The sequence below is a fragment of the Lissotriton vulgaris genome, chromosome 9, assembly GCF_964263255.1.
Source record: "Lissotriton vulgaris chromosome 9, aLisVul1.2, whole genome shotgun sequence".
Taxonomy (NCBI): domain Eukaryota; kingdom Metazoa; phylum Chordata; class Amphibia; order Caudata; family Salamandridae; genus Lissotriton; species Lissotriton vulgaris.
In genome coordinates this window covers 759,805,873-759,828,579 of record NC_141697.1, presented here as the reverse complement: position 1 = coordinate 759,828,579, position 22,707 = coordinate 759,805,873, and the positions used below count along the sequence as shown (strand labels likewise).

The 22,707-nt window shown below is 40.3% G+C and overlaps 1 protein-coding gene across 1 annotated transcript in view; it reads right to left on the bottom strand.

Annotated features, from left to right (window-relative positions):
• The window catches only part of LOC147692212 (leucine-rich repeat and fibronectin type III domain-containing protein 1-like protein), a 2,508,250-nt gene that overhangs the window by 656,291 nt on the left and 1,829,252 nt on the right, over window positions 1-22,707 (bottom strand). The window lies entirely within an intron of this gene.

Below are 22,707 nucleotides of genomic sequence, written 5' to 3'. Positions count from 1 at the left end.
ACATCTCTCCTCTTGCATGTTTACCTTTCTACCCTCACCGTTGTTGGTCTTTGTATTTAAATAAGTTAGTGATGTGTTTCAGTGCTTGATTTGAGAAAGGATGAGTGTTGGTGCCCAAAACTGCTGCTCAGAAGCGCAGCCAGGGCTTTCACATGTCAGCGTGCCACAGGCTGCTAGTGCTGAATCCACCTCCGGACTCTATAATCCACTACCAGATACTCTCTGCCCCTTTACTTCACATAAGCAGTGATCTGCTTTCTCCAATGGTAACAGTTATTCCATCTTTCTCTTCTTTCTTCTTTCACATATGTGTGTGTTCCCTTCCTTGCTCTCAGAAAATTTCTGAGGAGGAAAAATAAGTGTGGGTCCCCAAAAATCAGTGCAGGTGGCCCACAGTGGGATAGCCCGGATCAAGTTAAGTACTGTAGTGGTTTCAATCTAGGTCATGCGAGTGAAAGTGTAGGCATAGACTCAAACATCATTTTGCCTTTCATGCATTATGGTAAGCGTGTGGTCTAAAAGCGGACCGACAGAGAGCACTTGAGAATGAAGCATTAATGCAATCCCACTTTTGATCCTCGCTTGATGAATAATCCGATGGTTGTTCCATGTAAATTAATTGATCATTGACCATTTCTTATAACACTTCTATTTTTCACTTGGATCTCACTACCATCCTACTTTAAGATTGCAAAGTAACTGTACTTCCTCAGAGTAATGATGTTACAGAGGCACTTGGATCTCACTACCATCCTACTTTAAGATTGCAAAGTAACTGTACTTCCTCAGAGTAATGATGTTACAGAGGTTCCACCTCTGTGATATAAATCCAAATGGTAAGACATAGGGGCATATGTACAAAGAAGTGGCGGAGTGAGGTGTTAGCCGTCATGGCTTAACGCCTTACTCTGCCACTTCAGAAACTCAAGGCTGCACCATATTTGCAAAAATATGGTGCAGCCTTGCATATCCCCCTGCGCTGTCACTACACTTAGCCACCTAGCGGCAACACAGAAACCATTGCACCATAGTGCTAGGGTGTCTGTGTGTAGGGGAGGATTGTTTATGTGCAGGAAGGTGTCCCTTCCTACACATAAACAATCTTTAAATTCTGTTTTTTCACTTCTATGTGTGCTGCAAAACGTAATTTTCTTTAAAGTTTGTTTATGTGCAGGAAGAGTCACCTTCCTGAACATAAACAATCCAAGGTGTTTTGCTTTTTCCATGTGTGAGAAAGCAAAAACGAGGAGAAATACAGCATTTATCCTTGTTTTGCCAAGTTAAGACCAGGTTTTCCATGGGGGATGGTATAGCCTTATGGCTAGAGTAGTCGACCTTGATGCTGGAGAACTGGGTACAAGTCTCGGCAACAATGCTCAACATGCTGTGAAATCACGTAATCTCCCCGTGCCTACCAAAAATGAATGTGTCCATCTGTAACAAAACTGGTGCTCATGTAAAGGGCTCTGATACCCGGTATCTCGGGTCGAGTTTGCGCTATATAAAACTCTAAAAAAATAAATAAACAATGGTGACTCAGCACAATTCTGTTGGCCTCCCCTCGAGCGTACGGCACAGTTTTAATTGATCCCTCCTTTGAAAGGAAATCATTTTACTCCCATAGGTCATATCCATAATCAATTACACATATTGTATAAGAGACCCATAACTTTGAGAAGATCCTCTCGTTTAGATTTGGGGGCAATCCTAGGCGCGGTGTAAAAACAAATATACAGTGACAGTGTAAATGTTGGCTCTACAGATATGCTCGAGATTGCAGAGATACAAACTTTCGCAGCATTTCCCTAGGGCAGAGAGATTAGACATGGGTGGCTGCAAGGAATCCTTGTAGTCTCAGGAGGCATAACGTGGTCTGCGTCCCTGAGCTGCTGCGCACTACGCTGAGCATACAGCGATTTGTGAAAACATTCGGTGGAATTCCTGTGGGTCGTTTGTTGTCAACACTGTGGCGTGTTTGACATTTTGCTGCTCTTGTCAGCATGGTATACTAACCCTCTTCCATTCTTTAACCAAGGGCACTTAAAAATATCACAGCTCCACTTTTTTCCTATGTAATAGTAAGTGATCCACATATTTAGGGATGTCTGATGCATATTTGTATGCTGAGGGTGTCTTGCTGTCTGATCAAGCTCTGGAGTTTTACCCATCAAAATCCCATCATCAGTTGGCGAGTGCGAAATGTATATTTTAAGGAGCAGAATCATGTATTGAAATCTACATTGACAAAGCTTTGCAGAAAAGAAATGCCAGGCAATAATTCATAAAAAATGTACTCCAAGTGACATAGTGGACCCCCCCCCCCAAAAAAAAGTATACAAAAATACATCAAGGTTTGTGTTAGAATTATGATAATAATATCACCACATTGTTTTTGTACATATCTAGTAAGCTCTGAAGCTGTCATCATTCCTCATGTAGGCAATAAACATGTTTTAAATAAATCAAAAGTTATTTTAATAAACATTTCCAGTAGTAATTAACCCTTTCCTTGCTGCTGTCGGCCATTGGCCGACGGCAGCAACAGCACTACCTCCCCAGTGCTGCCGTTGGCCAATGGCCGACGCGGCCCCGCCCGCGCACGGAAACGCCTGCACCGCGGCGGAATTACCGCCGCTGTTAACGGGTTAAAAAAAGGCTTTTCGTTAGGTCGAGGCTTGCAAAAGTGTTTACCGATATTAGCCTTTTGGGAACAGAGTTATGGTTTCAAAAAGTCCTTCTGTGTCATTAAAGTGTATCAAACGATTTAACAAATCAAGTGTTTTCAGAAAAAATATTTTGTACTGGGAGTTATTCAGGTGGATGAAACTTGTCCATGATCAATAATTGTGCCTAGATTGTCTTGCATGCATTGATCATTATTATTAGTAGGCTTGATGGTATGGAGACCAAGGTCCAGATTTAAAAAAACCCTTGTGGTCCCAGAGAGTCATGCAAGGCAGAGGAAGGCAACACAACGGCTTCTGTGAGATTTACTAAGCCACACATACCCACCTTGCATGCCTCTGGGTGGTGTAGTAAATCCAGAGTAACTCAAGGCATTGTTACTCGGTGCATTCTCAGATTTGCTAACAACAAGGCCACTGGAATTATGCCATTGTGCAGCCAGGGTGATTTTCATATAATTATAGATTTGCCCCATTTGCCACATAATCCATCATCTTCCTCATAATCTGCAGATTATAACAAAAGTTTCTAAAAATACAGCAACATGTAGTGCAGCGCAGTGGAAGGCCCTTTTGCATAGCTGGACTGGTCACCTTTCTGTTGCTTATAGCTATGTTTGAATGATAAACTCATACTAATAAGGTACATCCAGTGCCCATATAATGTTACCAAGTTTAAGGGTGATGAAATAATGAAATAATATTATTACAAAATGTGCTACATAATTTGCCCATTCTTGCTGCATAATTTACTCTAGCCGGCCACATATTTTGTCCCTTTCCTACCGCATATTTCCATTGGCCCGGACTAAGAATACTAGACCTGGGAATGAATTCAAATGCTACACCTTACCATAAGAGGCATATCTAGGAGAAATATGTTTATTTCTCCTTGTTATTTCCTCTTTCTACCTATGCATTCTGCAGCATGTATAGAAAATGCAAACTGCCTCTAAAGATTGTTTTTATGCATGAAGTGGTCCCTTCCTTTAAACAAACAATCAGTGCAGACTAGCGACAATGCAGGCACCATGTTGCAAGAATGCCTGCATTGTCACTAGTCTGCACTGTGTGCACAAATGCAGAGAAGAGAGAGAGCAAGAATGCACCATATATTAGATAATATGGCGCATCCCAAGTTGTCTTGCTGTGTTGCATTGCGCCAAATAATCGTAAATCTGTCCATAATCTTTTACAATTAACAGGTTATTGTGTGCACGAGGCCCTTTCCTGGTCTTCTGTTGAGTTAGTCCAGTAATAGAGGCTGGCTGGATCATTCCTCTTTTGTGTCTTAAAGCAGTAAGTGTTAGATCTGCCATCCTTGGTGTGGTTTTCCCCCTAACGTTTTGGCTTCAACTCTCCTATTTGCTGAATTCACGCTTTGTGCACTTTACCATTGCCAAGCAGTGCTAAAGTGATTTTGCTCTCGCCTCTAAACATGGGTGAATTGGCTTATACCCAATTAACATATTTAATTCACTTGAGATGCAGCACTGATTGTGTCACCCACTTATGTAGCACTTTAAACATGTCCCAGGTCTGCCACTGTAGCCTGAGTGTCCAATTTTAAACTCCCATGTCGGCCTGGCAAAATAAACCTTTCCCAAGCCCCCCCAAAAAAATGTAAAATATATAGGTGACCGCTAGGGTAGGACTTGGATAGCCAAGAGGGCAGGGTGCAGTGTGTCTAAAAAGTTGGACATGCACTTCTAAGTTTTACATTTCCTGGTAGTGAAACCTTTGTTTTTCTCTACTGAATGACCTGCCTCCACCAGAGGATCACATTGGAGGTAAGTTATTCCATTTAATAAGTGATCATTTCTAAATGAGAACAGGTAACCAGATAATGTTTGGTGTCTTAGTAATTGTAATAAAAAATCCTCTCACATGGTGAAGTCAGATTCTAAATTACAATTTTGAAAATACCACTTTTAGAGAGTTTAAATATCACAAGAGGTGGTGTTCACATCGCTATTTTTTACACTGTGAGCCTTAGTTACACAACTTTACTCAATGTGTGTGGAACTGGGTCGTGCAATGCCCTAAATGCACCATAAGTAATAGAGTGCTGTGGGGAGTGTGTGATCGACGCTCCACTCCCATTCGCACAGCGGAATAGGTTACTACATCCTTTCGCCATTTTGAACATTTATCTTTGCTTCCAATAAACCACTATTTTAATTTACAGCTGTTTTTTATTACACCATTTCTTCTTATTATTTCATCCTGTATACTAATCCACATATATCGCTTGATGCATTTTTTGAATGCTACTCATATTCACATGTGCCCATCCGGGCCTCTTCGGGAATATGATCTCAAAATGCAAACAGTTACACTGACAGCTGACACTGCTGAAACATAATCAAACCTATCATATGGGGAAATGAGGGGCATATTAGCAAAGGCCATATCGCTGCTTTAGCAGCACTTTTTGTCACTAAAGCAGCAATATTTTTATCGCCCTATTTGCAAGCTGTCGCTATCAGCAGTTAGCCACAGCCTTTAGGCGATAGCAACCGGTTAAGGGCCCGCTTTGCATGTCAGCGATATTTATCACTAATAACATGCAAAGTGGGCGTACCCAAACTGTTAGCGACTGAAAGCAGTCTCTAACACAGCTATCGTCTATTAGCAAGGCAGACTTAGTGATAAAAAATATCGCGCTAAGCGCAATTATCGCTATAATCTAACGCCTACTAAAAAACATGACTTACCTGTTTCTCTAATGGGAGGTGATTCTCAGGTTAAGTCCCCATTGGCGTTAATTCGTGAATATCGCTGGATTTCCAGCGATATTCACGCATTTAGCCACTATTGCTGCATATTTTAGCACAGTGGAGAAAAACGTTGCTAATAGCATGTTTTCTCCGCTAACATATCCAGCGATAGGCAGCGATAAAAAAAAGCGCTAAGCGCATTTAGCGATAAATATCACTATTTCTTGCTAATATGCCCCTGAGTTTTTTGACAGCCACATTGACAGCAGCCAGTTAATTTTAGAACTAATATAGCACTGGCCTATACCAAATATTAAACATAGAAATATCATGGATAAGATATAGAATATGGTCAAACAAACTATCCAGAATCAAAAATGTCAAAGGTAAGTGGATATAGAGGAGGTATAGATTTATTATTCCGAATTCCACATCTATGCACCGTTAAGATAAACATATATTTGTTTGGGTCCATAGATGTTGAATTAGGTACAGAAAATCTATACTTACCTTTCATTATTTAGGTTTCAATATTTTGCCCTCAATATTTCCATACTACGATAGTCTCTCGTTAATACCCAGGGGCGCATCTAATGTAGGGCATATTATCAGGAACGGCATTAAAAACTATTGCCAGTTTAGCGGACGAAAACTGCCGCTAAAACAGCGATAATTGTCTTGATAATATGCCCTTGAGAAGTCCATGTCTGGTGAACATGGGCTTCTATTGGAGTTCTCCAGGACATATTATCAAGCCCATTATCGTCAATTTAGCGGCAGTTTTCTGCCGCTAAACAGGTGATAATTTTAACACCGTTCTTGATAATATGCCCTGTAGTGAGTAGGAATATCTGCGCAACAGAAGTTACAGAAGCAAACTAAGGAAATGTGATTCGACACGAACATCTGTCCTATTTCCCTTCACGCGGCCAACATGATTCGCAGAAGGACTTGAAAAGTAATAAGTGGGTAAAGCAGTTTTAATCGACAAACCATTGTTCCAACCAGAATACTGTCTCTCTCGTTGTGAATCACAGAGGTTTATGGCTTCCAGTTACTTGCAGCGCCAAGTATTACATTATATTGAGTGCACATCAATAGTGTAAGGGGTTTTAAATAATTAAGCATTTTTACAAATTTATAAAGCCAAAGAAAGATTCCAAGCAGGTCCTCAGAAAGTGCTTAGTGATAATGTAGACAGAGAATAAGAATAGAATCCATCTCAGTCCTTTCAAACTAGGTCCCACAGTAGAATTATGCATGTGGCTAGGCAATCACAGATGCATTTTAACCCTGTTATGACTGTGAAAAATGAGATTCGTTTTCAAACATTTCTGAAACATTTTCTTCCCTAAGAACATTTTTTTTAAACAAAATTTCAAATTTTAGTGAGTTGTATTTAACTACTGAGAGGACAAATAGTTGGCAGACCTTGTATCATATTGGTATTGCAAACAGCCTAATGTGAATGTAGGCTTGATTATCTGGAAAGTTAGGGATGCAGGTACATTTTGGTGCAAAGTCTTACTACATGTTCTATAAACAGGCATCAACAACAATATCTTTTAAAGGGGATTTTTTTTATTTATTTTGCAATCTAATTAACCTTTATAAGGTTTGGAAGTCTTAGAAAAAGAAATACTTTGAGAAAATCTCTGTTAAACATATGCTTGGAGGAACAAAATGAATCAAAAAACAACTCCCATGGCTATGTTTAGCGTGAAGGGGGCGTGCAGGGGGTGTTGTGGTTGGTGTTCCACCGCATGACCCATTGTATTCGACGCAGCCCCTATGTACATGCAGCGCCAAATTTAAGACCAGGAAAACCCTAATGTTAAGGTGGCCAAACAAGGAGAAATGCATTATTTCTCCTCATTTTTGCTTTTTTCCATGTGTGCTGGCTTGTGCAGCACACATGGAAAAAAGCAAAATGCCATGGTTTGTTTATGTACAGGAAATGACAAACTTTTTTTAAAATGCCGTTTTGTAACTTTCATGTGTGCTGCATGAAGCAGCACACATGAAAGTTACAAAATGGCATTTTAGGATTGGTTATGTGCAGAAAGGGACACCTTCCTACACATAACCAATCCTCCCCTGCACACAGCGTAGGCGCTAAGTTATAAAGCTTAGCGCCATCGCAGGGGGAAAAGCAAGGCTGAACCACATCCTTGTAAATATGGTGCATTCTTGCGTTTCCAAAGTGGCGGAGCGTGTCGTTAAGCCCAGGAGGCTAACAACATGCTCCGCCACTTCGTCGTACATATGGCCCTGGGTGTCGCGCACAACACTAGCAAACACTGGCACAAATTAAGCACTAGATACAAGTGATTAAGAAAAACGTACCACACGTTTCTTGTTTGAATTCCCCCTTTCAATTTCCCTATCTTACATTGCCTGCCAGAAGGTCTCAGTTTTGCAAAAATCGATTGGAAAAAAGAATTTAATTTTGAAATTCATTTTGAGTCCGGCTCAGCGAGGACATTCCTTTGTGAAAGATATATTATATTCAATTCAACACTAAGGAAATCCATCTGCATCTCAGCCAAGGCACACATTTGTACTGCGTGAATTACGATAATTCGTGTAATATCTCGTGTGACAATTCTTCCAAATATATCGCAATGTGGTGAATATTAAAAAGTGTTTTATCAGCGGGGCAGCCTGGCCCTCTTCCTGGAAGTGGTCATTATGTGCAGGTTTCATTGAGGTCTGTATGCTTTGCACAGAATTGAGCTGCGGTTTACAAGATCCATGGCGCACTAACGGAGAATAATGTGGCTTTTTGCCAGATGGAAACAGTCTATGAATACATTGTGCAGCTGAAGTGCTTTTGCAGTGCCTTGACTGTTCGCTGTGAGGCGTTAGCAAGCTCGAGCAAAGGTGTGAGCTTAGAATCTTTCCTTTTGAAGTTCCATGCTCAAATCCAGGCCAATTCACAATGGATTAAGTGCCAAGACTCTCTCATTGAATATGTCTTGTGGCAACCATTTTGGCAGCTTCCAAATGGCATACATAAAGATATTTCAAAATTCATGGTGAACTGTGTGGTTCACCAGATTCTAGGTGCACTGCCTGTAAGTGGGACCCGTAGGCCCATATAATTCCAATTAGTCATTTTTTATCATATTTTTGTCATAAATCTCGTCCATCTCTTCTGGTGAATTTGCACATGATGAGCGAAAATATTGAGGTTTTCCATATTTTATTGGCGTTAAAATAGTTCATACATAAAGATATGCCACATTAAGGTTTAATTGCCCTCTCTTCTCTGCAGCATAGTCAGTGTGCCATGGGCCTTGGCGCTAGGAAGGTTAATGGGCTTCTGTTGGAATTATGAAATTATACAGCAATAACCAGGGGTCAGTGGGCCCATTAGGCTTCTGGCCCCGGTGCCACTGCACATGCTGCACCGATGGAAGCTAAACCCTTGACTCATCTGTGGCTGGCCACACAAGACACTGAAACCTATGTCCCTGGACTACGAGTACCCAGAGTGGTTGAAGTAAACCTTACACCATGTGGTGTGGTTAATACATTGTATAATGAATTTTAACTAAGAAATGAGGCATAACATGAAGCATTTGGATTTTTTATTTAAAAGGCAGTGTTCTGTTGATAGCTTTTGGCAGGTTCGACCTAATGAAATTGACGGGAAAAAAGACACAGAGGAGATGTTTATCGCACAGGGTAGTTAATTATCCCAGGCAGAAAACCATACAGGGGTATAACCCCTAGATTCATCAAAGTCCCGTTTTGCGAGTCATTATAGTGATTATTAAGGAATCGCTTTTTACAGACTCGCAAAACGGGATTCATGTACAAATCGCAATTTATTCTGCGATTCCTACTGCTTCCTTATTTGTGATTAGCAACCTTATTTGCGATTAGCTAATTGCTAATCGCAAAAAAGGAATAACTCCCCATTCATTCCTATGGGCCTAAAGGCCCATAGGAATGAATGGGAAGACATATCAATGTGCGAATCGCTATTAGCGATTCGCATTTTGAGTTAGCGATTTCAAGGGTGCAGGAGTGTCCAAAGGACACCCTGTTGCACCCCTGAAATGATATTGGACGCTGGTGTTTCTCACACACATGTCCCAAGGACATGTGTGTGTGTAACATACAACTTTGAAAAATTTACTTAAGTTTCCGCTATTTACCACGAGGTTTGACTTCGCGGTAAATAGCGGCCCAAAATTGCAAATTCGCAATTTTTAAATGTTTCATAAATTGCATTTAAGGAATCACAAATAGAGATTCCTTAAATGCAATTCCTCGCAAAATTGCGAAATCTATAATAGCGATTTTTTCATTTGGGATGGTGAATCCCAAATGCAAAAATTGCTCTCGCATAGGGCCAGATTCTCAGAATCTGGCCCTTTGCGAGCCGATTTTACATTGATGAATCTGGCCATTAATTCCCAAACTCTGTACAACATGAGTTTTTGCAATGATTAGAATTTAGCCGTGACCTTGAAATCCAGGAGTATGTGTATGAAAGGTCTAAGGGGCCACCTTTAAACTTTGACACCTTACCACACTTGACAGACATTTTTACCCAGAGTAGGTCTCGTGAGCAGGTTAGGAGCAGCTTCGGGACCCCTGTGGTTGACATGACTAGTGAACAGAGGACAGACGCCACAAAGGGGACCGCCCTAAGTATGACAGCTCACATGACATCACTCTCACTGGCATTAACTTCTGACAGGGGAGTCAGGGACTCCAATGGGAGGCGGGGATCAGTGCCAATACCTTAGGGCAGTGGTTCCCAAACTTTTGACTCCTGAGGACCCCCACTGAATCACTACTGGAAGCCGGGGACCCCCAAGCAATTTGTACAATTTCAATAAAAAAATTAAAAACAGTAATTTGCAAAAAATACACAAACAAGTACATACCAAACAAATACTTGCATAACTAAAGCTTTTATTATTTACATTGTGTGTTAATTTGGTAATGCGAAGATCTGACCGTCACCACATTGGTTTTGCACTCTCTTCAGTGCTCTTTGGGCAAGATAATCCGCAAGTTCATGCATATAAACTGACTGCCAATGTATTTGTTTTAAAAAAAATGGGTGGCAGTCGGGGACACCACCACATCACTCTGGGACACCACCACATCACTCTGGGACTCCACCACATCACTCGGGGACACCACCACACCACTTGGGGACACCACCACACCGCTCGGGGACACCACCACATCCCTCGGGGACACCACCACACCACTCGGGGACAACACCACATCACTCGGGGACAACACCACATCACTCGGGGACACTACCACACCACTCGGGGAAACCACCACACCACTCGGGGACATCACCACATCACCCTGGGACACCACCACATCACTCAGGGGCACCACCACATCACTCAGGGGCACCACCACATCACTCAGGGACACCACCACACCACTCGGGGACACCACCACATCACTCTGGGACACCACCACATAACTCTGGGACACCACCACATCACTCTGGGACATCACTCTGGGACATCACCACATCACTCTGGGACACCACCACATCACTCAGGTACACCACCACATCACTCATGGGCACCACCACATCACTCGGGGGCACCACCACATCACTCAGGGGCACCACCACATCGCTCAGGGACATCACCACACCACTCGGGGACACCACCACATCACTCTGGGACACATCCACATCACTCTGGGACACCACCACATCACTCTGGGACATCACTCTGGGACACCACCACATCACTCTGGGACACCACCACATCACTCTGGGACACCACCACATCACTAGGGGACACCACCACATCACTCTGGTGGACACCATCAGATCACTCAGCCCAACCACATCATCACTCAGCACCACAATAGCACTGTCCTTGCTTGCTACCAACAAGCATTGCCATAGCCAATAGGACTCGCATTAGGAAAGTGTAAGCTATTGGCTTTGTGAATAACAATGCTATTAATTTATATATTTTCAAAGCCAACACATATTAAAAAAATGTGTAATTTACAATACCAATAGCTCACATTTTCCTAATGCGAGGCCTATTGCATTGTAAGTGCTTGTTTAAATGATTCTTATGCTGTGTGTGTCAGACTGGCCTGTAGGGAAACCCGCAGATAGAGAGGCAGAACTGTGCTCATAGTTGTTGAATGTCACTCCTAATTACAGACTTGATGCTTCTCACCGCGCTCGTGTATTTTCTTCATGATAAACCCACGTGTAAATGTGCAATAATGATCATTAACTCATATTCTGTGGACACGTTTAGTGTCGCTCCGGGTACTGCACCGGGGACACTTGGGAGATGTCACGCTTTCCCACGCGCGGTCTGAGCATCTTGTTCCACAGGCTTGCTCTCAGTCCTATTACTGACTTTTGCACTTTTTAAAGAGAGGGAAGGTATGTAAAGCGCTCTGATACCTACGGGTAAAGCTAGCGCTATATAACACTTTTAAAATTAAATTAGGGCACAGGGAAGTCCCCACCACAACGTTTACGAAAGTGCTATTCTTAACCTCTGACTCTGACTCTCAGCTGGATCAAACTGAGGAATGTGAAGAAAATGGTTATCTGTGGAAACTGCTACAGCGCATCAATCCTGAAGCCATGAAATTCTAGGCCTTTGTTATATTAATTTATAGTCAAGTGTGCAGCAGTTGAAAAGACAAGAAGTAAAGGGGAAGGGTCATCAGTAAAGAAGATTGTACCTGGAAATATACAGTCATTACGGGGTATGGTTTAAGAAGCTTTTGCAGTCAGCGGAAGGAAAGGAAAGGATTAAAATGCACGAATCATTTTAACTTCAGGGCAGTTGTGACAAGCGCACTTATTTACAAATATAATTACTCATCTGGTATGCTGTAGTCCTGAGTGGATGCGTCACAGAGTTTAGATTGCTTTCAAATATACCCACACAAACATGCACACACAAATTAAACACTTACATGCAGTTCCAGCCTCCAATGCTCTTCTATCTCGCCACGCAGCTGCTTTCAGGGCAAATGGGGACAGATAGCAAAATGCCCTGGGCCTGGTCACAAACAGAATAGGAAACGCACGCACTCCTGTGCGAGCTCGACGTCGGGTGATGGGCAGAAGTAAATAACACAATATAAGGGCAATCACCATTCAGCTTGCACCTATAGCTGAAGGGTGATTGGCCAGATTTCACTGCTGTCTTGCCCCCCAGGCCCCAGGCGCCAGCAACATTCACACCTCTCTACTGTACTGTGCGCCTGGGGGCCAGATTGTATTGTAGTCCTGCTGCCCGGCGCCAAGTACATTCACACCTCATAAGCCTTTGTTTTTTTTACCGACGTTAGGCACTCAAGTCCTGCGGACCCCTGGGAATGTGTCACGGACCCCTGGGGGTCCGCGGACCACACTTTGGGAAACGCTGCCTTAGGGTATACTGGAAAACAGCTGTTTGCTTCTGAACTCTTCCTAGTCTAACTCATAAACACGAAAAATCCATCAGCACTGACATCCAATGGAGCCAGGAGGTGCAGGTACATTGGTTCCTATCCAATGTTCTTTAATGTGTGGATGATGTTGCCCACACACAGACAACATAAAAAACATTCGAGCAAACTGACCCTATGTTGTTGAAAGTAATATTTCACCAACAAAAAAACAATAAAACTGTTTTGTTTTAAAATTTTGCTCTGCAAGATGAGTTCTCAAAGATTAAAGGGTTTATATAAAGACACTTCGGCTAGGGGGTTATTTGTGTATCTTTCTCTCTCTCTTTCTCTCTTTCTCTCTCTCTCTCTCTCTCTCGCTCTCACATACACACACACACACACACACCAACACACACACCCACACTCCCTCAGCTGGGGAGGATCACAAACTCTAGTATTTTCAGAAAATTAATTTACGCTATGGAAAAGCAATTTAACATTTTTGTTGTTTTAATTTTCTACATGCACAATTCTTTATTGACAACAAGTGTGCAAATGAACAAGATTTTTAAACAAATTGCAAACAAATAGCACATCTAGGCTAAGCCCCAAATGTTAGCAATTTATACAGTACATCATTATTAGGGTTTTGTATTAATCCATACTAAATTATGTTTTAATAGTTATGTTATTTGCAATAATACAGTGCACCCCTCAACCCGAATTATCTTTTCTGAAACCAAATTTTCTTTCCTTAAAAGTAACATTCGAATGCAACTGACATCACAATGCTTGTGCCATGGAGAGCTTATCAAACAAATTCAATTTGTTTCACCTTGGAATTACCCAATGGTGCTTCAAATCATGCTATGAACTGGCATTCCTAGAAGGAGCTCTCATCCAACAAGCCTATTGTTTGTCTGTCATCAATCTGCACGTCTTCAACAAATGTCCAGAAATTTCCATGGACCCATAAGTCCCTTCCAGCTGACCCTGCGAATTAATCTCCTAACTACTACCAGATTATTTTTTCTTACTTCATATTTTCATCATTGACAAGATACACCGTGTTGAGGTAAGCAGCTTCATTTCGTTCAGACTCTAAGCCCTCCTTCTATTTCCACATCATGCATTATGTCCTTCTTCTTTGCCTTGACCAATCACTTAAGGTAATTACCTTGACCAATCACTTAGGTAATTGGTCTCTAGTGGAGTTCCACCTTGCTCTCCATTGTCTCCAAATCTCTCAAAATATGTATATATTGACTCTCAACTGTTTTCTTAGAAAACACAGCCTCTCCTTTCGCATATAGGTCAACAATATACAAAGGGCCTTATTTGTGAAGGCCTTGCACCACTAGTACGTCACTTTTTCCCATTTTAAAAGTGACGCATCCGCGGCGCAAGACCTTCATAAATAAGGCCCAAAGTGTTTTGTGCCAGTGGTCACCAGTCACAGTTTTTCAAAAGCCTCTACGTTTCTAGAAAGCAGATGGAAAAGACAGGGGTTAAGGAGAATGCTGCTAACAGCAAGTTTGTACTAAGTGCCCACCGTATTTTCCATAAGATTCCTGTTCTTCTTGATAAACCTGTTAAGAGCTTGAGCTTCAAGTTTGACATAGTCAATAAAGAGGGATATTTTAAATGTAATCAATTTTTATATATTTTCACACAGGAGTTGGAAGGTTGACAAATTCTATATGCAAGTAAACCAATTACCTTTATTCAATACTCCTGAATACCAGTTCAACTTTGGGTAAAGGACACAAAACAATCCTAGTAGACTGATTGCTGGCCTTCAAGAACTCAAAGACCCAACTGCAAATCCTCATCCAAAATGTCTTCTAATGCTAGAGAAGTTCAAACCAGAGAGGGTCTTATCTGATAAAACCCGTCCTGCCTTCAACAAAATGCAATGCCTACACACGCTTTAGGACAGCTGAGTTACGGATATTTTTATAGTCTGTTCCTAAAACTCATGACAATAAAATAGAAGATATTTACATTATATTATTACCTTATGAAGTTCATGAAACATATTCAAGTTAAAGATTTTCATATGACCACAAAAAAACATACAGCAGCATCTTTGAATCACCACCTTCTCCTGCACATCACCATCTCTGGTTTGTTGGCTGAGGTGAACGGCAATCAGATCCTCATCATGGGTTCTCTTTAGAACACACCATCCTTTATAACATTCTTCCATAGACAACCCATCCTGGTCATCATTGTTGTCTTGAAAGGTATAGTGACTACAGGTGATTGTGTTTGTGGTGTTCAGGCTATTAAATATGTAAACAAAATGAAATAAATCAAGTGAACCTAAGTGAGGGAGGGTGACAAGGAGGGGCAGCCATCAAAGACTCGAAGGACCATCAGAGGAGGGTAAAGCGGCTGGAGAAGGGTAACTTAATATATTCTTTTTAGATTGGAGCTAGGTCATGAGGTATTTTATAAGACAGGATACTATGACACTCTGATAATTGTATGTTGTTTTAAATGTAATTACAATGTAATAGGACTCTTAAAATGACTTTTTTGTCTTTAATATATTTTGCATCTGTATTTGAGGAAAATGTAAAAAAGCATAGATGACTGTGAATATTTATTGCATGTCTTTGTTGCTAAAGCCCTATAGGGAGTCGCTAGTGGTTGACTTTGAGAACTCTGTTTTCCAGTCCCCGGTATATTGGTTTCAAAGTAGGTTTCATACAATTATGTCAGTCAGCTACCCATATGAGACGTGGCTCAGCATTGATGTACTTATATCTTGTTCATTAGGATGCTGTTTATTCTCTCAAAAAGCGGATTACATTAGTCTAATTTGGCTAGTGACTAAAATTCATTGGTAGACTAAGATGTTTTCACCTTCAAAGGGCTTTTAAAAGAAATAGGAAGGAAGGAGTGTTTATTGTTGGCTTTATGCAGCACAGCCCAGAAACTGTCTAAAGTTACATTCATGTGCAATACAACAATCATCTAATTTCTTCGAAGTCACCTTCTACACAGAGGGCGTCCCCAATGTTTAATTTGTGCTGTTGTTGGTGGCGGTGGTGACCAACAGCACTTATTTTTATAGACCACGATTTATGTTTCATCACCAGACTTTAACTTAGAGCAAGAGAGAGAAAGGAGGAAAGGAAAACAGGAGGATAACAAGGAAGAGGAAAACAGCGACAAAGGAAGAGACAGGGCGAACCTGAAAGAGTGACGGGGAATACAGTGTGGCAAGAAGTGGACATTTTTATCAGAGCCCAGCAGGTGGACTGGCATCTGGCGAGAGCAGTTAAATGTATGTCTCAGTAGGTAGCTGTGATTGCTAGTTGTAATGTTATTCTGGGGTATATGATGCATTATTGGATGGTTGAGAGACAGGGATTTCTAGAGTGGAAGAGAAAGGTTTTCAAATGTATATGTTTATGGGGCAATTATAAAAGTGACAGCAAGGAGCGCACAACGTTACTATAGGCTTGAATCCTACAGCCTCTTATGTGGTGGGCTGCTACAATGGTGACAACTGGAAAGCCACACACATGCAGCATGGTGTAAATCTGCCATCACTCAAGGGTAAAAGGAAAATGTAAAGGAGCTGCACTCGATGTTGAAGGTAACCGCCAAACTGTTACGTGGCTGCGGTATGTAGAACGAGTGAAATCAGTCAAGCAGTGAGCCAAGAGGTGAGTGAAATTACTGAAGGCATTTGTAAAAAGGCGCAAGAGCTTTGGTGAATGTGGACATTTCTGCTGCAATTTCAAAATTAGGCGCTCGCGCAGATTGTCGGGAGCGGTCTGTTGCAGCTGACAGACCATCAGTAATTGACATTTTTTATAGTGGCAGCAGCATTTTAAGGTGTCTCTAGAGAAGCAGCCATAAAATAACACATATAATTTGGAAAATAAAAGAAGGCTATAATAACACAAGATTTCAGTTAGTTCTCTGCGTCCATTTGAAAACCAGGCATACTTTGTAACACTTCATTGGAAAACACTGAGACACCATTTCTATATTAGGCAATAGTATATTTCATAGATAAAACCACAGCAAAGCGAAGTTGAACAACAAATAAGAAAAATAAGAAAAAAAGAAAGGAAAAATAATGTCAAGTGATGGAACAAGTATTGAAGTAACAATAAAGTTGGATACAGAAGTATATTGTGATGAAGAAAATATAGAAAGTGTCTCAAGTATAATCTTTTGAAAATGACTACACGTGGATATATTGGCTCAACAAAATATTGCACAAAGATAGGAAAAATGGAGAAGAAGATTTGATCATTTCTTAAAAGCAACATCAAAAATACTCTAATGAAGAGGCAAAAGATGAACTCCTTAATCTTGTGAAATATCATGTGGAAGACTTGACAAAAACTTTTCCCTAACAAGAACGAAATACATACAGAGGGCTTAATAAATGCTTAAATGAAAAATTTGATCATCAGAGAAATCTAGATTTCGAAAGATATAATTTTAACACAGCCTTTCAAAGGGAAGATGAAACGATGAATGAATTTGTACCAAAATCAAAGAAATAAGTGACTTTCTGTGAATTTGAGAAATTTAACAATGAAGAATTGATAATATTGAGAAAAATACAAGGATGTAATCAGTGAAGTTCAAGAAAAAACTACTGGAAAAAAAACATAAGGTTTGCAAGAAATTCCACACATGGCTAGAACAGAAACCCAAGCACAGAAATATGCTACAAATATGGAAGAAGGTGGAATAAAAACTGTAGAACAAGATAGGCAAATTACTAAAAAAAGTAACAATGCAGAAAAAATGGAACCGCAAGACAGAGAAAAGAGAGGGTAAGAGTATGTTACAGGTGTGGATTGCAATTTCCGCACCAAAGAACGTGCTGAGCACTACAACAACAATGTAGAGAAAATGAGAAGCACTACATTTGTCAGGCATGTGGAAGGTGTTGAATATGAGTCTGAGGATGACACTGAACAATCTGAAAGGCTTTATATGATGTATGAAAAAGATGAGGTCAAGCAATTATTATGAGAAGAAGGGGAAATATAAAGAAAACAATATCTGTAGATTTAATGGTTGGTCCCCAGAAAGTTCCATTTGTCCTTGATAGTAGAGCAACATGCAATATAATGTATATCACTGAACACAAAAAATTAAGGAAGAGTCTTCTTTAAGCCAAATGTCAGTGTCTTTCAGTAGGGGGCAAGCATCCTGTTTCTTGTTTAGGGAAATTTGAAGAGACATTGCAATATGCAGATACAATTTGTAAAGAAGAAATACATGGTTTAAATGGTGAAGTTCCTGGTCCATGTTTATTAAGTAAGGTGACTGCTCAATTCATGGGTTTGTTAGCAATGACTTGCAATGTTATGATAGCTCATCCTGTGCTGAGAAAATACCCAGATTTGTTTAATTTGTTAGGTAAAGACACAACAATTGAACTACATATAAATGACACAGTGAAAACACTGGCTCAAACACACAGAAGAGTTAAGATACACTTGCAAGCAAAAGTGGAAAAAGAAATAAAGTCATTACTTCAACAGGGCATAATTGAACCAGTTACTGGCCCAACACCATGGGTATCACTTATTGTAGTGATTCCAAAGAAAGGCACTGAAGATATTAGAATTTGTGCTGATATGAGAGTCCCTAATACAGCAATTGAAAGAGAAAGGTATCCAGGCCCACACTTAAATTGCATGATCAGTAAAATGAATGGAGCTACTATTTTCTCAAAGTTAGATTTATGTAAAGGGTACCATCAATCAGAAATTGATGATCAGTCACAATATATTATGACATTTTCTGCACACCTTGGATTATTTAGGTATAAAAGTTTGCATTTTGGCATATGTTCAGCTGCTCAATGTTTTCATTAACCCATAAAGAATATAATAAGAGCTATGAAAAATACCATGAATTATAGCGATGATATTCTAACCTTTGCAAAAATGTAAGAACATGATCAGGAATTAGATGGGGAATGCCAGAAACTTCTAAAGGCTGGATTGGTGCTTCATTTTTTTTTAAAAGTGAAATAATTAAATCTGAAATAACATTATTTGAGCATATATTTTCTCATGAAGGAATGAGGCCACACCAGTCAAAATGGTATTATTAAATTGCAATACTCAGACCTAAAGATGTATCGGAGTAAGCTCATTCTTGAGACTAGCTAGCTATTGTTCAAGATGTATTAGAAACTTTGCTACTATAAGTACTCCACTCAGAGAACTAACAAAGAAAGGTTGAAAGTTTTTTGGAATGATGAATGTGAGCATGCTTTTAACACCTTGGCTGCTAAGGGGTTTTCCCGTCCTGTGCTGCAAATGCTTGAATTCTATAGTTTCATGACAAGGTCAACTCGTCATAAGGACAGCGCAGGTAAAACCCATGACAAGTTGACCATGTCATGAGCATGGAAGGGGTTAAAGAAATAAAACAACAAATATCTTCTGCAGCTAACTTGAAGCTGCTTGATACAGAATTATGTACAGAATTGGTACTGGATGCAAATCCTGCAGGACTGGGTGCAATTTTGGTACGACATAAGCCTGGTAGAGAAACTCCTAAAAATGTGATTTTGCATGCCAGTAAAAGCTTATTGGATGTATAACATAGATATTCTCAGCAAGAAAAATAAAGCTTAGCAGTTGTCTGAGCCTGTGAACACTACATTACTTTGTGTATTTAAAGCCATGTGTGATGATAACAGATCATGAAGTGCTCACTTCCATCTTTGGAAATCCAAAAACAAGAATGCCCCCACAGATTGGGAGATGGGAAATTAGATTAATGGATTACAACTTTAAAATCATTCATAAACCAGGAAACAAATATAATCCAGCAGATTATTTGTCCAGGCACCATTTTCAAATTGTAATAAATCAACAGTTGGAGGCAGAGGAAAAAGTAGGTTTCATAATTAGGCTGGTGCTGCCAGGAATTATTGTGGAGAAAGAGTTAATTGAAGCATCAGAAAGTGATTAAACAATTCAGGAAATAAAGAAAATCATACTTGAGAATAACTGGGGACTAGTAAATAGTGCAACTCAATTTCAATTTAACATAAGAAAAAATAATATTTTGGAGTTCAAGAGTATACAAACTGAAATGTCTGTAGCTTTATCTGGAATAATTTTGAGAGTAAGAAATTCTTTATTCTTTCAAGCAAATAAAAGCATGTAATTGATTTGGCACATGAAAGTCACAGAGGTGTTTCTGCTACAAACAACTTCTTAAGAGAAAATATTTGGTTTCCTAGATTAGACAGTCAAATAGAAGTGGTCCAAACTTGTCATCTATGTCAATGTACTACAAAAAAAAAGTAATGGAAGAATTACACATGTCTGAGTTGTTGAATGCTGTATGGTCCAAAGTGGCAGTCGCTTTTTATGGAGCGTTGGACTTGTGACATTATCTACTAGCAATAATAGATGAGTATTCCTGTTTCCCAATTGTGAAAGTGGTTTAGTAAACATCGACACCCGCTGTGCTTTCTGTTCTTGATCAGATTTTTTCAACTTGGAGAAAAACAAATGTGTTGAAAACAGATAATGGTCTACCTTTCAGTGCAAATGAATTTTAGGAATGTGAGAGTTATTTGGGAATAATACACAGAACAGTAACTTCAATGTGGCCACAAACAAATGGAATGGCAGAGAGGCTAATGGCAACCATCAAAAAGGCTATGCAGAGGGCAAAAGGTTTGCAAATATCGATAAATCAAGCACGGTGTCAAGTACTATGAGATCACAGAAATACTCCTTATGGATTAACTGGAAAATGCCCTGCAAAATGGATGTTTGATCGAGCTAGACAGACTTGTTTACCACATCTACAAGCAATTCTGTCAAAAGATCATACTGAACACCATGGCTGCTGTGCATTTTCCCCTCCTGTGCTGACATTTTATTAATCCTCATTGTTCATGACGAGCTCAGCTTGTCATCAGCACAGCTCAACTGTGCCTCATGACGAGCTGAGCTCGTCATGAGCATCGAAAGGGTTGAATAGTAGAAAGAGATAAAGAAGCAACAACTAACATGGAATACTATGCAGCCTGTAGAAGAAGTATTCAAGATCAGGAGTATCAATTAGGTGATTTGGCACTAGTAAGACAACAGCAAGTAAGAAATTGCAAAGTAGATTTTATCCGGGCACTATGGAAGTAACCAAAGTTCAAGAAACAGCAGTGACAGCAAAAGATTACAAAAGAATAATATCAAGAAATAAAACCTTTTAAAAAAAATGTAGAGCAAGAAATGTGCAGGAAAATATGCAATTGGATAATCAACAGTCTGGACAGTCGCTCAGAAAATCTGGGAGGATTTCAAGAAAGCCAGATCAACTGATTGAACATTGCTAAAATTGTTTTCCATTGTTTTTCTTTTCTTTTCTCTCCTCTTCCTTTCCTGTTTTTCTCTATTGTGTTAAAAAAGGGGGGTGTATTAATATGACTTTGGGACAATGTAATACATTATGGAATGGTTGAGGGACAGGGATTCTAGGGTGGAAGGAAAGGTTTTCAAATGTATATGTTTATGGGGCAGTTATAAAGGTGACACCAAGGAGTACACAACGTTACTCCTAGGCTTGAATAAAGACGGTACCATCCATACTACTGACTGCTCCTCTTATGCGGTGGGCTGCTATACTAGTGGCGTCTTCCTTCACTGCTTAGATCGGGTTTCTCTCTAAAGCCCATTCAGTCATTTTTTTAATACTATGGTGAGCTCGAAGGCTAGAATGTGTAACTGAAAAGTTACTAGAAGGACTGAGAAAATCATCAGCTTAGACCCTTATGGAGCGCTGTAAAATTGCTCTCGAAACTCACCTGCTCAACTGTGACTCCGCTTCGAACTGCCACTCTGGACTGCATCCTGCTCTCTTCCTCTATACCAACCTCCACCCTGCAGCAAGATGTACGATATGTAAAATACTGATATATATAGCCACAATATCTATGTAGGAAGTGTCTTGTCATATTGTCCTTATTACCATCTCTCAGTAAACACCCAAACAATTATGTTCAGTGCACCACTTGGTTAACTATTTACACAACAAAGCACTTTATTTCTCATCCAAACATGAGTAGCCTCTTCACCTTTGCATGCCAGGATAGTGCTGTATATTTTATATGATTGCGATATCATAAACGACCAGTGCCACAAGGTCCTTTATGTCACTTGCCTTTTTCCAACACTGCAAAACAAACCAGTACATTTGTCTCCATCAGGTCAAAAAACTCTTTGCACCCTACATCTAGCTGCATCATCCCTTGAACTCAGTAACTCTCTCCTCATTTCAAAAGATGGCCGCTAGCCTTCTCTCCTTTTAAAAGAAGGCTGCCATCTCTCGTTTTCTCCAGGAAACTGATCGCACGACCACCTCCTGCGTTCCTACAGTCTGAAGAAAAACTACAAAAGAATCTGCTGAGGAAAAAAAATACAATTGATCACATTGTATGAAAGAGCTTATTGCACTCTATATCCAGCAGCAGCCATCTCCTTGAACTCAATGCTTCCTTCTGCCTTTAAAAGATGGACGCCGTCTCTCTTTTCCTCCATGGTTCGAGCCTCCTGTCTACAGAAAAACTAAAACTGGATGCGCTCACAAAGGAGATAAAATTGATTTCCGAGAGTCTGGGACTTGGTAAAATTATATCAGATTGGTAATGAGTTTCTTTTATGCAAACGCAGAACATTTAGTCGGAGCTCCTTGTCGAGGTCAAAGGAAGCTTATTCAGACGGGGATTTTCCTAATCAAATCAGGACAGGGAACAGCTCTCATGCAAATGGGGTTATTGTATTTTAGGGCCGGCATTGATTCTGGAGGAATGGCTTCTATCACGGAGACTGAAAGCCTGTAATGGAGAAGGACGGATGAGTGCACCAAGGGCACTTTAT